Source organism: Otolemur garnettii, unplaced genomic scaffold (assembly GCF_000181295.1).
Source record: "Otolemur garnettii isolate 467f Iridium unplaced genomic scaffold, OtoGar3 scaffold00062, whole genome shotgun sequence".
NCBI lineage: Eukaryota > Metazoa > Chordata > Mammalia > Primates > Galagidae > Otolemur > Otolemur garnettii.
The window spans coordinates 5,845,202-5,860,318 of record NW_003852457.1 but is presented as its reverse complement, the minus strand read 5'-3'; the positions used below and the strand labels follow the sequence as shown (position 1 = coordinate 5,860,318).

Genomic DNA, 15,117 nt, shown 5'->3' with positions numbered 1-15,117 from the left:
AGGGTCAGGTCACCTTTGCAGAACAGCACCCAGCTGTGACTAGGGAGGGTCAGGTCACCTTTGCAGAACAGCACCCAGCTAGGACTAGGAGGGTCAGGTCACCTTTGCAGAACAGTACACTAGGGAGGGTCAGGTCACCTTTGCAGAACAGCACCCAGCTGTGACTAGGGAGGGTCAGGTGACTTTTGCAGAATAGCACCCAGGTGTCACTAGGGAGGGTCAGGTCACCTTTGCTGAACAGCACCCAGCTGTGACTAGGGAGAGCCAGGTCACCTTTGCAGAACAACACACTAGAGAGGGTCAGGTCACCTTTGCAGAACAGCATCCAGCTGTGACTAGGGAGGGTCAGGTCACCTTTGCAGAACAGCACCCAGGTGAGACTAGGGAGGGTCAGGTCAACTCTCCATCTAATTTCGAGTCTGCCTCATCCATTTCTATTCTACTTGCTAGTTACCCTCTCCTTGATTTGCTTAAATGTCCAGACTAAATATGTCTCCTCTGAAAACAGACTTTCTATTTCCAATACAAAGTTCAACAATTATTCTCCACTACTTAATATCACATTCTCTCTGTGAGCTTATTTTCTCTTCTCACTTTCCTATTTCCAAATTTTCCTGGGTATTTCAAACAAAATATCATTTGTGCACAAAAGAAATAAGGATTTACCTGGAAATTATGTTAGCCAACAGAATGTACTTGTTCTTTTCTACCCATAGTTCAAACGAGAAGTATTTATGCAGGGCCTGGCACCAGTGTAGCATTTCTAATACTTCAGTGTACAGAAGAGAGAGAGCCTTGCCCTCCAGAGTTTTCATGCTAGTAAAAAAAATAAATTTAAAGCATTATAAATAAGTAAATTCCATAGTATGTTAGAAGGTAATCATTTTGCCTGCACCTAGAAAGATAGCATTGTGTAGGCCTCTGGGAAGCAGAAACAGTTTGGATTGTTAAGTACAGATGCTCCTCGACTTAACAATGAGGTTATGTCCTGATAAACCCACAGAAGGTTGAATCCATTTAAGGGGGCGGGGGGCACAGCAGCTCAAGTTTGTCATCCTACCACTCTGGGAGGCTGAGGAAAGAGGATCACTTGAGCTCAGGAGTTGGAGACCAGCCTAAGCAAAAGCAAAACCTCATGTCTACAGAAAAATTAGCCAGGCACAGTGGGGCACGCCTGTAGTCCCTGCTACTCAGGAGGCTGAGGCGGGAGGAGTCTGAGCTATGATGATGCCACTGCACTCTAGTTTGAGTGACAGAGTGACACCCTGTCTAAAAAAAAAAAAAAAAAAAAAAAATGCAGTCGCAGACACAGTAGACCTCATCTACTGAACATCCTAGCTTAGCCCAGCATGCCTTAAACATGCTCAGAACACCTTACACTTTGCCTACATTTGGGCAAAATCACCTAACACTGAGCCTATTTTATTATAATACAAATACAAAATTTATAATAATAAAAAATAGAAGCAACAAAATAAAATTATCAAAATCCAAAGAATGGTTTCCACTGAACACACATCATTTTTGCACCAGACCAGTAAAACTGAAAAATCCTAAGTTGAGCCATCACAGTTAGGGACCATCTGGAGTGTGGTCTAATGCTCTAAGTTCTAACCAACATCTCTTACAAATACTCCCTGATGCCGAGGAAGGTATTTATAGTGGCTTATGTAGGTATTTGTTTACTTGTTTCTTGTCTGACTCCAGGACAGGATGTAAGCTCAGCGAGGCCAGGCAGGATGTAGCCGTTTTCCCTGGAAGACTTCCACGGCGTCTGACACATCTCAGATACTCAGTAAAGTGGGGAGAGAGAGAAAGCACTTCAGACCTCACAAAGTGGAAAAGTCACCCAGCCAGCAGACAGACAGCAAAGAAAGGTCTCTTGTGTGTGTGGTGTCTGTGTGGCCCCTGCTCTTGGGCAGCTCAGAGGCTCACCTGGGTGACAGACACACACAGTAGGCACGGTCCTAGCCACTGCACACTGTGCGGGCTGTCAGCTCTTCAGTCCTCACCACACTAATGAAGCAGAGCTGCTCCTGAGCCCTTCATAAAGATCAGGAAACCAAGGCTCAGTGAGGGGAAGAGGTGGTAAGGTCCAGTCACTTGACTCTGTCAGTCGCAGACCCAGAGCATCTTGTCTTTCCACTACCCTCTTCTGCCTCTGATGCTGCACAGGAGCAGAAGCCTGGACAACACACAGAGAGAAATCAACTGGACAGCCAGCTCCATGATAGGGTGAGCCGGTGGCCAAACAGCACAGCCGAAGAACAGATGGGCCTGGCCAGTGGACCGGCACCCGAGCACTGCCTCTGCGCAGCCCCCTTCCTCCCGCCCACCTCTCTCCAGCCCTGGCCCATCTGTGCTGAAGGCTGAGGCAGATGAAATAAAGACTGGTGTGGGCTCTGCGTACCCTCAGCCGAATGCCCATAAACAGCAAGAGGCCATTTGCTCCAAATCACTTTATGCAGACGGGTGGCCTCACTTCAGCCTGCGCAGTCCACTGAGCAGTCAACAGCACAGCTGGCTCCCTGGCACAGCAGGCTGCCACCTGGGCCCAGCATCGGGGCCAGGCAGCTAAAATCCCATCACAGCCTGTCAATGGTGTGCCCAGCTCTTCAGTTCTGCAGTGATGCTCCTTGCTATGAAGAAGCAGTTCTTGGGAAAGAAAGCAAGCTGGAATTCCATTAAAGCCCTGCACTGAGACAGACTGAGGCCTTTGGCAATAAACACGGCCACTAACAGGTGCTCTTCCGAGATGGAAGGCTGTAGGGCAGAGTCAGGATGCCTCGCTGAAACCCAGGCCCCTAGTGGGTACCAAAAGGAAATTTTAGATAACATATTTATGTTTGTTTCAAAGAATGGCTGGTTGAACCCTGGGGCCTAGGCAGAGTACGTGACAGAATAGCTGGCAAGCAGATATCTTTTAATAATCACACACCCCCAAACGTAGAAAATAACAGACGCTGAAGGGACCTGGGGGGCAGGGGCAGGTCAAACCCCAAGTCCTCTAGCAGCTGTTTCCAAGATGAACCATCTCTCAAACAGCCTGCCTCCTGCATGTGTCCAAATCACACAATTCTAAGATAGTATTTTGTTTCCAATTGTATCAAATGTCCAAAAATACCTTCAGCTTTGAAAAAAACTCTCTATCCAAGAGAAAACAGGATGTAATTTTAGTGGGATCAATAGCCGAAAATCTGTCTGAGATGCTTAAAAAGCAGAACTGACTTGATGACATCAAACCCCAGTACACTCTTCAAGGGCTGACCTGGGAGAGCCGGGTCACAGGAAAGGGAGTCAGGCATTAATCCCCTCAGCAACAGTGGGTTTCAAGCCGGAATATCTAACAGTGCCTGTCTGGTATTTTTCCTTTAATCAATATCACAAAATGGAGAGAAACTATACTCCCATAATAACACCACCTTATCTTCTGAGTGGTATGTGACAAACTGCAAAGCACTTTCTTGAACATTAACTCACACCTGTAACCACACTGTATACACAGCACACTCTTCCAGAAAACAAGGCCCTTTGCTAAGTTCCTCCATCCATCAAACTTCAGATCCTGTTGCATCACTGTCTAAATCTAACTGTGACTGTCAGTGCATTAGGACAGTGGTTTCCAAAGCTTTTTTTTAATAGCGAGACCTTTTTCAAGTGAACTCTTTAGGTAATTTCACTATAAATAATCTATAAAAGGCCCTGACTTCTCTGATTACAGTGGGTAGGCTCCCTGCCAGCCTCCCCCTCCCAGCTTCCCACACCTGTCCTAAGTATCCCTCCAGCCTCAGCTACCGAGTACCTCTGAAGAGCCCTGGAAATATCGTTAAAACTACCAAATCAAGATGTACGAGGTACTATACCAAATATCGCTTTAACTAAAAGTCACTGTGTCAAGAAGGCAGGCTAGAAAGGCTTTGGAGTCAAGGGCATCAGAGGAATTTGGAACTCTCTGAACCTATGATCTGCATGTGCAGGGTCACTGCCAGGCGCACATGAGGGAACAGATGCTGAACCCTGCTACGGGGGCGCACACACAGTAGGGCCTCAGGACATGCGTACTGCATATCAGTCTGTTGACCTCACACCTAAAAACACATATGCGAGTCCAACTTAAGGCGGGGATTATCCTTCTTGGTGGTTTTGTCTGTTTTATATTAATCACAGGGCTGCAGGTGAGCACCCGGCTCATCCTACCTTCTGGCTCTGTGTTTTCCCAAGACACAGACATTCACAGAATTATAACTTTTAATTTCTTGGCATCTGTGCAACATTGCTCTTCAACCCTAGCACATTAACATAATTCTTTATATTTCGTTCCCTTTTGGAAAGACAGAATTTAAAAAAGAGATGACACTGCACAACGTGGAACGCAAACCTTAAAGAGTGAAGCAGAGGCCTGAGAATGGGCGAGCTTCCCCCGGGGCTGAATCCCATGCTCCTGTGACAGAGTCTGGCGCCTTTGCACCCATTGAGGTTGAGTGTAAAACTGGAGGTAGCCATTGCTTAAGGAGCAAGACCCACATGTGTCCCTTCTAAGAGTGGATGATGAGCAAACACCCCATGTCCTCTGGAAGGCTGGAGAGGTCCCACTTGCCCTTTCAGGACCAGCCTCCACCCAGCTCCCCCAGACTGACCTACAGGATCACACTATGGGCCCCACTGCTCTCTGGTTCCCAGTGGGTTTGGCCAAAAGAGGCACCAGCAGGAGGGAAGAGGAGAAGACTGAGTATGGGCACTTACGTCCAGGCTCCCTCTCTGCCAGGTCATTGCAGGCTGACTTCATCCTCTACAAGAAGCCACAGCTCTCTCCTGTGGCACTGTGGTGATCATCCTCTCTCTTGCTTCTTTACCTAGGCTGGTCACAGTACCCCACTGTCCACAACTTCTCCCAGCACCCTATCGGGGTGGGCGACACCACGCCTAAACCCACCCACACCTCCACAATTGTCTCTTTATTTTTTTTTATTTTTTATTTTTTTGGCCAGGGCTGGGTTTAAACCCACCACCTCCAGGATATGGGGCCAGTGCCCCACTCCTTTGGAGCCGCAGGCACCGCCCCCTCTTTGTTAATTTCTTGAGTCACGTACTTGAGCAAGCTGCGCTGGGCAATCCTCTTGGTCACCTATGATGACCTTTTTTTCTGTCTCCAACCTATTTTCAGCCCCTTCTATTTTAAAAGCCCCTCAGTGGCCGCTTCTACTGACACTATTCCTGTAGTCAGCAACGAGGCACAACCCAAACCAAGGGTTCCTTCGCCCCATTTTCAGCTCCCCGGTGCTCCCATGCCCGTTCCATCGTCCACCTCCCCTTCCTCCACCCCTCCCCCACAGCTACCCTCCCTACTCTCCACCCCTTTGGACATGCCTCAGAAGCTGCCCTCCCCTCCCGCTGCTTCCTCTCCCCATGATATAGGTCTGCTCATGCCCGTCCTCCACTGAGCACCCCAGGTGGCCCTATCTTCTTGGATATCCAACAGTCCACAAATTCAGTGTGTAGCCGCAACTAACTCGTCCTGGTTTTCCCAAACCTGCATCTCCCCAGGCCTCTCGAGATGGAGCACGCCACCATCCAGCCTGGCCCCCAAAGGAAACCTATGCAGCCTCCCTGCCTCATCCCTCTCATCTCCCCCTTTTTTCACTTCCCACTGCTCATTCAGATACCACAGACCTCCCCTGGGCCACTACACAGCTCCTCTGCGTGGTCTGCAGGCTCCTCCCTGCCTTAGCACATACTGTGCCCTCTCACAGGGGTGGAGCTCCCCAGCCCTCCCGTCCTCACCTCTACCCTCACTCTGCTCTCCAGAACACAAGGCCTACACGGCCTTCAACCTCTGCCCCAGCCACCTACAGAGCATGCCCTACCACCTGCCCTCCTGGGTGCTGCAGAAGCCCCTTGCAAGCCAGAGCTCCGTCAAGACCCCATGTGGCCCTTACCAGCCACTCACTCCTCACGCTTCCCCCAGCGTCAGAGTCGTTTCTGCCCAGCCCACTTGACTCTGGGCAACTCTACTGTGGTTCCACAGTCAGCAACCACCACGTGCCTGGCACACAAGAAGTAGGTGCTCATCACTCCCGATGCCTTCAGCAACGACCCGCAGCAAGGTTCAAACTGGTCCTGTCTCAGCCCTGACCTGCACCCTGTGCTCACACACCCTTCACCCTGGGGAGCTTCCCTTACTTCACGAGCAAAACAAAGCCCTCTGATAGGAAATTTCTGAAGGAGTTCCTTTCACCTCAAAGATTTTACCTCAAAATGTATATATTTATATTTTGTTTCCTTTTGGAAAGACAGAGTTTTAAAAAGTGATGACAATGCCCACCATGGAACACAAACCTTGAAGAGTGAAGCGGATGTCTAAGAATGGGCGAGCTTGCCCCACGGGGCTGAATTCTCTCAAAATTTTGCCTCAAAATCTTCCTGCTCTTTGCTCACTACAGAGGTGTCCCTCTGAAGGGATCCTTCTTTGTTTTACTATCCCACACTTGCAGTGGGTTAGCTTTGTCTCTGCGTTTTTTACCCTTGAATTACCCAAAGAGCACAATTAGCTACATGTAACATGTTATTAATATGAAGACTGCTGAATTGGGGGCAGGCAGATGAAGAGTTAAATGTAAATGCAATCACACACTTGTACAAATTAGTTCATATGCATTCATATATAATTAACACTGTACTAATATTCTAAAGTACCTATTCTAAATTGCCCAAGAACTAATTAAATCTCAGAATACCCCGGAGGGGAAAGTGTTATCAGCCATATTAATAAAAGCCCAGAGCAGCTGTCAGAACAGCAGACTGATAAGGGATTATATTCTGGGACTCTGCCACCAATTCATTCCACCCTGCTAATACAGCAGTTTCAGACTCGCATTAGACTCGCACCAACTCCATCTATCCTGCTGAACGCGCACTGCTCTTCCTTTCCCTCCTCCCTCAGGCCTTCCCCATCTTCCGTCTCTCTTGCTGTAGGAGAAGGAGAGGGAGCCCCTGCTTGCAGCAGTGTTCCCACAGGAGAGATGGCAATGGAGACACACCTGTGAAGGACGTGAGGCCTTGGTCTTGCACGTCATCCCAGCTGCCCCACATACTAACAGCAGTAAACTCCCCAAACATCCTCAGATGTGCCTGTACCCTACAGCTGCCGGCTTTTGCATGAACCACAATAGAAAGGCCTCTTCACCTTCTTTTCCACATCCTCCTCCAATGCCAAGTCATCCTTAGAGATGCAGTTCATGGTCTCCTCCTCCACGAAGCCTCCCAGGAGGTGCCCAGCAGGCACGTGGTGCCGCCCTGCTCCCTCTGCATGTGGCTCACCCCCCATCGTATGTTGGTATTTATTTGCATCCCTGTCCTCCTTCCTAGACATTCAGCTGCTCAAGGGAAGAGATCTATACTTAACTCTGATCTCCAAAGTCTGGCTTGAAGCTCTACAATAACCCAAGGAAGCAAGACAAAAAGAAAAGAGAATCTTCCCACTGCGGGGATCAGAGCTAATGGAGTAATAAAGGTCACATACGGGTATTTTCATCCAGCAGGTGTTTACCAGGACTGCTTACATTGCCGGTACTGTGCTGGCTGGAAAGAACAAAAAAGAATTTGTTAGCTGGCTTAGGAGGTAGAGAGGGGCCCTCCATGAAGAAAGTGCTGCAGGCACAAAAGAACCCATGGGACAAGCAGGGGCAAAGGGCACGTGGGGGCAGTGGCATCAGAGGAGGTCATCTCAGGACAGAGTGGGATCTGCCCACACCCAGCAATGGCAGGGGAGGGGCAGCCATGGAGGCCCATGGGCAGGAGGTGACACAGCCCCTTTTGTGCCTTACTCTGCTCTGTGAGGAGTGCGCTTATAGGGAGCAGGTGCAGAGGTAGAGGGGCCAGGCTGAAGGCCGTTGCAAGACAGTCTATGGGAGAGATAAGGAGAGCAGACCTCGGGAGGGGGAGGAATGAGAGACAGGAGAGTGAGGGCCTGAACATCACTCGGAGGAAAAGTCCACAAGGCAAGGGTGGGTGAGACAAAAGCAGGAATTACAGAGGACACTGAGGTTTCCAGTTCAGATGATGTAGAAATGAGAGGTGACTTGCATACGTTACCCTTAAATACATGTGAAAAAACTGATGGCTGAAGCTGAAATGTGAAAAGCAACTTCAGAGTCAAAAAACATGCTGGAGAAATGTGTCTGGCAGACAGACAGTGGCAACAATACCCGGGGCCTCATCCAAGTCACTGGACTCACTCCACACAGAAATACACATGGAAGTCGTACGACAAATTAACTTCAAGTTTCTCAACCATTAGAACTCACACAGTCCTAGCTCCTGCTCTGTGAAAATCAGGATGAAAAGCAGAATGACTCTGCTCCATTCACAGGGAACCAGGCACTGGTGAAAGTGTGGGGTGCTGCCTTCTGAGCTCTCAGCATGCGGGGAGTCACACCGATGAGCACCTCCAGCGCACCAAGGCACGGCATGGGGAGAGCGGCTCGGTCTGAGGCAAGCGGGAAAGGAGGGATGACGCTCTGGGATGATGACGAGCAGGAATCTCTAGCACAGGAGCTCTAGCATTCCATAGAGAAGGGACAGATGATGCAGTGGGGGCCCCGCTGGATCAGGGAGACTGCAGTTAAACTTGGAGGGGACAAGGCAGGGGCCATCCCAAGCCAAAGGACTACCTGTAGGGAAGATGGTGAGAGCACAGCACCCTGGGGCCTTCACATGTTCCCGTAGACTCATGGGTGGGCAGAGTGGGAGGAAGTCAGGGTGTGGGGGACATCACTGATGGCCACTTTCAGCACAGGGATGGGATCCGTCTGCACCTCAGAAAGACACCTAGCACCAAAGGGAGCAATGGTTTCCAAAGCAAAAGGCACGTACCCACCAAAATTGGGGAAGAAAATAGAAAAATTCCTCTATTTCCCCCTCATTCCTTTGGAACTTATATTTTATGCACGTTTCCCAATGCCCATAACACGTCAGCACAGCATTCTACAAGAATGGGCCCGAGTGCTGGAGAAACACCCCAGTTCCAACACTCAAATCTGTGTGACACTGGACAGGGTGCTTACCTTGGTTTCCTAATCCCTGCAATGGGAATAAGAACTGTAACTGCCTCATAGGGCTTTTAAAAAAGGAAATGAATATTTGTAAGTCACCCCAAAAAGTGGCTGGTCCACAGAAAGGACTCTATAGATGCTTATTAAAGTTTTAAAATATAACTTACCAGTAAATAAATGAATGTTTATTAGGCAAATATCCCCCCAAAATATTTGCAACCCACTAGTGTGCTCAGAGAGTGGACTGGAGAGGATGGGCTGGCCAGAGGTGTCCCAAGAGTCCACAGAAGAGGTGCCGGCATCTGGTCTACAAAGACATTAGCAGGTACAGGGCGAAGGAGTGGAGGAAAATTCAGCAGGAAAAGTCAGTCAACCAACCATGCTGTCATGGCACATTACTCACTGAGTACCGGGATGGTGGAGCCAGCTGCCAAGATGCAGTATAGGAGGCACACCTACAGGAAGCTAGGCGAGTTCAGTCCTGAACACGCTACGGAATTTAAACTGCTCAGGGGATGCCGGAACCGAAACAAGGGCAAGGAAGATACTCGCAAGAAGCCAGAATGCAGGTGGCAGTAGAATCCCACAAACGGATGGGAACCACGCAGGAGTCCCCAGTGACAGCCGCCAGGCATTTCCAGTTCCCCCCATCCTCAGAACAGAGGGTGCAGGGAAGAAATGACAGATGTCACTCCTGGGCCACAGAGAAATCACCCAGGGCTCTCTTCCCTCCTGCCACTTTCAAGATGGTGGCCGCCTGCTCCCGCTGGGTCCCTGAGAGAGCACAGCCCTCTGAGGACCTGCAGTGGACATGAAATCCCAACAAGAACACAAGTGTGGCGATGCCAAGCCCCTGCCCTCTGGGGCCACTTTGCTCAGGGCGCAGCCTGGTTACCCTGAATGGCAGAGTCAGAGAGAGTGAAGTGATAAGCAGAAGAGGACACGCTCACAAGCAAGTGGGGCAGCAGCATGGGTCACAGACAGGGAGGGTGAAGCGTGCCACACAGATGCTCACGCTCACAGGCACACCTACGACCAGCCACAGCTGGAAATCTCAGGGCTCCAGCCTCCTTATTAGTGTAGAGAATAAAAACAGGAGTTTATGGTCAGCGAAAAGAAACAGACATCACTGTTATACACCCTTCCACAGAGGGAAGCGTGGTATTCAGAGACCAACACTTTCACCTGCCAATTTTCAAACAGGACTCACTCAAAAACCATTTTCAATTGTACCAGCTATTTATCAAGTCAGCTACTTTGCTATAACACAAACAGGATAGAAGGCAGAGATTCAAAACACTACGTAAATAACCCTCATGAAGATTATACGTACATCTTAGGTAAGACCATAAAATAAATGCCTTGTCTTCTATTGGAAAGATTTAACAAGAACAAGAGAATTTGCACTATTCTCCTTGCATAAAATGACCCCAGAAATAACAAGCTTAGAAAGGTTCAGAAGTCTCTTTTATAAACTTGACATATTGATTTCTGTAGGCTGTAAAACATTTTTCAAAACACCAGCTGTTCCACATACCAGCAAGGGGGAAAAAAAAAAAACTTCTTTTTCTGGTTTCTTTTTCCATCCAAATGCAGAATAAAATTATTAAATGTTGAATACATATGAAAAGTGTTATTTTAACTTGCCATGGTTGAGGGTACAGGAAGAACTTATTTTGTTTTCTTCTAATCGTTTTAACAAGCCATGGAGCCAAGGTCAATTGTTTGAAATGTCACTAGACTGCTCTTGACAGAGCGTGTATTAAAACAATTATGCAAGAATTTTCCAAATTGTAATATTGTGCTTGGCAAACGAGGGAACGTGGTGCAATTACATGGATGCCAGCCACAAGGCAGCTGGGCAGAAGGTCATTTCTGCATATTTTAGAGGCTCCAACAGTGGCCAGAAAGGGATAAATACCCAGAGCTTCTACCTTTCTAGTTGGTATTTGTTAAAAGTCCATTGAGGTCACTCAAATCAATGGAATACAAGGCTGTTTTCTACACAGACTATTACCGGAGAAAGCTAATAATCTCATCAGAGAGGAATGTGCCTGTCTGCCATTGCTGAAGCCACTGCCTAATTACCACAGAGTAGAAAATAAACATCAGGATATAAGATGGACATTTCATTTCTTACAAGGTTAGAGAAAAACCTAACAAGGCTACACCGAAATGAGCAAAATCTCCACCCATGAGGTAGAAATGAGACTATTTTTAAGACAGAAATGTCATCCAGCAGACCAACCGGGGGGAGAGGGGATGCAGATCCTGCCCCAACTGATCCCAAATGAGTCATTTAACTCTGGATAACCAGCATTTCCACACCTCAAATTCCTTAATCATAAAATTAGAACTTCAGTCTAAAAAGGGGGTTCTCTGAGCCAATTTCAAAAGGACACATGCTGTGTCATGCAATTTATACAGCATTCTTGAAATGATAAAATTACAGAGCTGGAACAGCAATCCCAACCTTTTTGGCTCCAGGGATTGGTTATTTTAACCCAGCCCGTGGGGTTGGGGGTGAGGTGGATGGACAGGAGACGGAATTCTGGTGGTGATGCATGAGACCCAGTTCCTAACAGGCCATGGCCTGGTACAGGTCCACAGTCCAGAGGCTGGGAACCACAGAGCTGGGGAACAGATAAGGGCTACCAGGTGACAGGTGGGTGTGACTACAGTGGGTTACAAGGAAGCCTCATGCTGCTTTCTAAGCATGGTGCTGGCTACATGCAGTTTCAGGTGAGTCACAAACTGACAGCCAGCCACATGTGCTCTCTCAAGGACAATGCCTGATTTTGCTGTTGGCTATAGTTGTATCAGCTGTAACCACTGGGGGAGACTGGGCAAGTTATTTTGAAATGTGAAACTTTATTTTTTTAAGTGTTTATTTTAGACTTTGAGCTGCCAGGCCCTACACTCTGTAATTCAAAATATTTTATCAAAAATATTCAAAATATTTTATCTAGTAAATTGCATTTATTAAGATAGTTCCTTGGTTTGTATGTACTAATAAAAAATAAACAGTTGATGCTTGAACAAGTTGGGTTTGAACTATGTGTGTCCACTTACACACACACTTTCTCCCATTTCCGCCACCCCAGAATGAAAGACCAACCTCCTCTTCCTCCATCTGCTCAATGAGAAAAGGACAAGGATACAGACCATACAGACTTTTGATGACCCATTTAATGAACAGTAATGTATTTTCTCTTCTTTATTGTTTCCTTAATAACATTTTATTTTCTCTAGCTTACTTCATTATAAGAATCAACATATAATATATGAAATATACAAAATATGTGTTAATCAACTATGTTATCAGTAAGGCTTCCTGTCAGTATTAGGCTATTTGCAGTTAGGTTTGGGGGAAGTTATACACGGACTTCTAATTGCCTGGAGGGAAAGAGTGTCAGCAACCTTTATCTCTGTTATTATTCAAGGGTCAACTACATAACTGTCTTACTTCACAATCACATAAATAAAATAGAATTTCCAGATGGATGACAGATACTAGTAAAATAAACGCATATAAATGACAGGGGAACATATAGAGGCATATTTTATAATTTGGAGGCATAGGGTAAGTTTTCTAAGCTATAATTTTTTTAAAAAGCAAGAAATTTAAAAGAAACATTTGATGGTTTATTTAATACAGAAATTTAAAATCCTGGCAAAATGAAAAAGCACAAAAAAGGAATGATACCAAGGAAATCAAGGCAAAAGACAAACTGCAGGAAATATTTCCAGCATATGTGATAATCGAGGTATGAGCGAGGGAGACTCCCAAACACATACAAAACACACACAGCCAATGACTACATGCAGAGATCGTCCACTAGTGATCAAGGGGTACAAATTAAAACACAGAAAATCGTCCACATAAGAGACTGGCCAGGACAGAGACCGACACAACCACGGGTGGAGGTGAGATGAGGATACAGCCCCTGAGGGAAAATAACTGACAAGGGCTGTCTGCAGCGTGGCCTGACAGTGTGTGTGTGTGGCAGTGTAAGATGTTCCCTGTTGGTGCAGCAATTACATTACTAAGCATTTGCTTAAGATAATGCCACAAGTATAAAAAATAAAATAAAATAAAAATGCATGCCCGGGACTATTCATATGAGTAGTGGTTTTTGATCGGGGGAAAAAAATTGAAACAATTCTAAATGTCCACCAACTAGAGACCCATAAAGTAAAATTTATGACCCTCGCATATGAGGAATGCCTTCCGGTCTTTAAAAATGACAACAATTGACATCTACTGTTTTGGACCAGGACGTGTGGCAAAGCAGTGAGAATCACAGAGCCTGGAGTCAGCCCGCCTGCTTCATGACCAGCACCACTTCTCACGGGAGGGGTGATCTAAGCAAGCTGCAGAACCTGTCTGTGCCTCAGTTTCCACTCTGTACAAGGAGGACAGTGTGTACCTCTTCAAGTTGCTACGAGAATTCAAAGCGCTGTTACTCATGGAGGACAGCATCTGTAACATAAAAAGTGCTAGAAAACAGCTTGTGAAATAAAAAATATTGTCATGAAAAATTTATCTGCCACATTAGTGAGTGAAAAAAAATCACAAAATATTACCTATGATCCCATTTTTGAAAAATGCATATGGATGCACACAGAGTAGAGGAAGTCATTCTTTTTTACAGCCACTGTAAGTCATTATGCCTACATAGTGAAACTTTGGTTTATTTTTACTTTTTTCTGAGTATTTTTCTGTGTCATCACAGGTATCAAAAAGGAAAACAAACAGAAGTGATAATACTTAATAGGCACTCTCAAGACACGTTTGGAATCTAAATTGGTGTAAGCTTGCTGGGGAGAAATCTGGCAACGCGTAATACACTTTCTGATGTAGCAGTCTACCTCCAGGAATTTCTCCTACAAAAATAACAACAAAGGTCTGAAAATATGTATACACACCCACACAAATACATACGTATACATATGTACCCACACAGAAATATGTACATACACGTACACTAACAAATACATACATATACACATACATACCCTTATAGGAATATTTATTAAAGCAATATTGATAACAGAAAAAAAACTGATAAAAATCTAGGTTTTTATCAATTATACCACAGTTGGTATATTCCACAGGGCACTGAAAAATGGTGCCATCACACCACATGGAAAGACCATTCTGGGAAGGCCTCGAACATGCAGGTGAAGACTTTCCACTTGACTGTTGCAGGGGGAGACAAAGGACTGTGCTTTAGAGAGATGCCCTGAGGGCAGTGCAGACCAGGGGACAGCCTCAGAGCCAAATGACCTTCTCAGTGTGTCCTTTTGATTCTGAGTCTCAAAGTCAGAGTGAGCCCTGAGGTCTGGAGAAAAAGGAAATAGCAATATTTGATATTGAAAAAAAGCAAAATCCCTGATTTCTAGCCATAATTGTACAGAAGGTCCAGGAGTTTCTCAAAAGGAAACTGATAAAAAAAAAAATTCCATGAAAGCACAAAAACAAAAGAAATTCTCGAAAAGACAGTACCAAATGATCTGAAGAACTCAGAAGTACAAACAGCAGAGCTGCCTCGATGGCTGGAGCTGCCCTTCTGATTAAAATGTGATGCCATTACCTAGCTGTGTTAGAAAAAGAGAGTGTGGGGGGTGTGTGTGTGGAAGAGACAGAGGGAGAGCAGGGGAGACACTCCGTAACCCAAATCCAGTGATTAACAACTGCACTGGAAAGTGGAGCTTCAGGTTCAGGGAGGTACAACCTAAACCTTCCTCTTTCAACCATCTCATTTCTAAAATTATCTTTATTTGCCAAAAGAACTTGGCCTCAGAAATCCCAGCAGTCCCTCCCTGTACGTCTCAAGTAGCCTGTATTCCAGAATCCATTCTTAACTAGAACTGCCTCCTATATAACGTGCTTAGCTCAGCACAAAAAAGAAAGAACTTCTTCAACATGAGGCTCAGTCTGAAGACTTCAAAAACGGTACAAGGACCGTACAACAGAGCAGAGCCCACGCCAGAGGTGCTCGGTACAAGGACCGAACAACACAGCAGAGCCCACGCCAGAGGTGCTCGGTACAAGGACCGAACA

The 15,117-nt window shown here is 46.4% G+C and overlaps 1 protein-coding gene across 6 annotated transcripts in view; it reads right to left on the bottom strand.

The window, feature by feature from the left end:
* Window positions 1-15,117, bottom strand: part of ZFAT (zinc finger and AT-hook domain containing) — a 195,925-nt gene that overhangs the window by 121,845 nt on the left and 58,963 nt on the right. Inside the window, exon 2 of one of the 6 annotated variants that reach the window (XM_023514941.1) lies at window positions 7,520-7,578. The exons of 4 other annotated variants lie outside the window; for them this stretch is intronic. The gene's annotated coding sequence lies outside the window, so the exon portion shown is untranslated. Of the gene's footprint in view, window positions 1-5,530; window positions 5,536-7,519; window positions 7,579-15,117 lie in introns of those variants that run through there. One more of the 6 variants, XM_023514942.1, reaches the window with a different exon arrangement.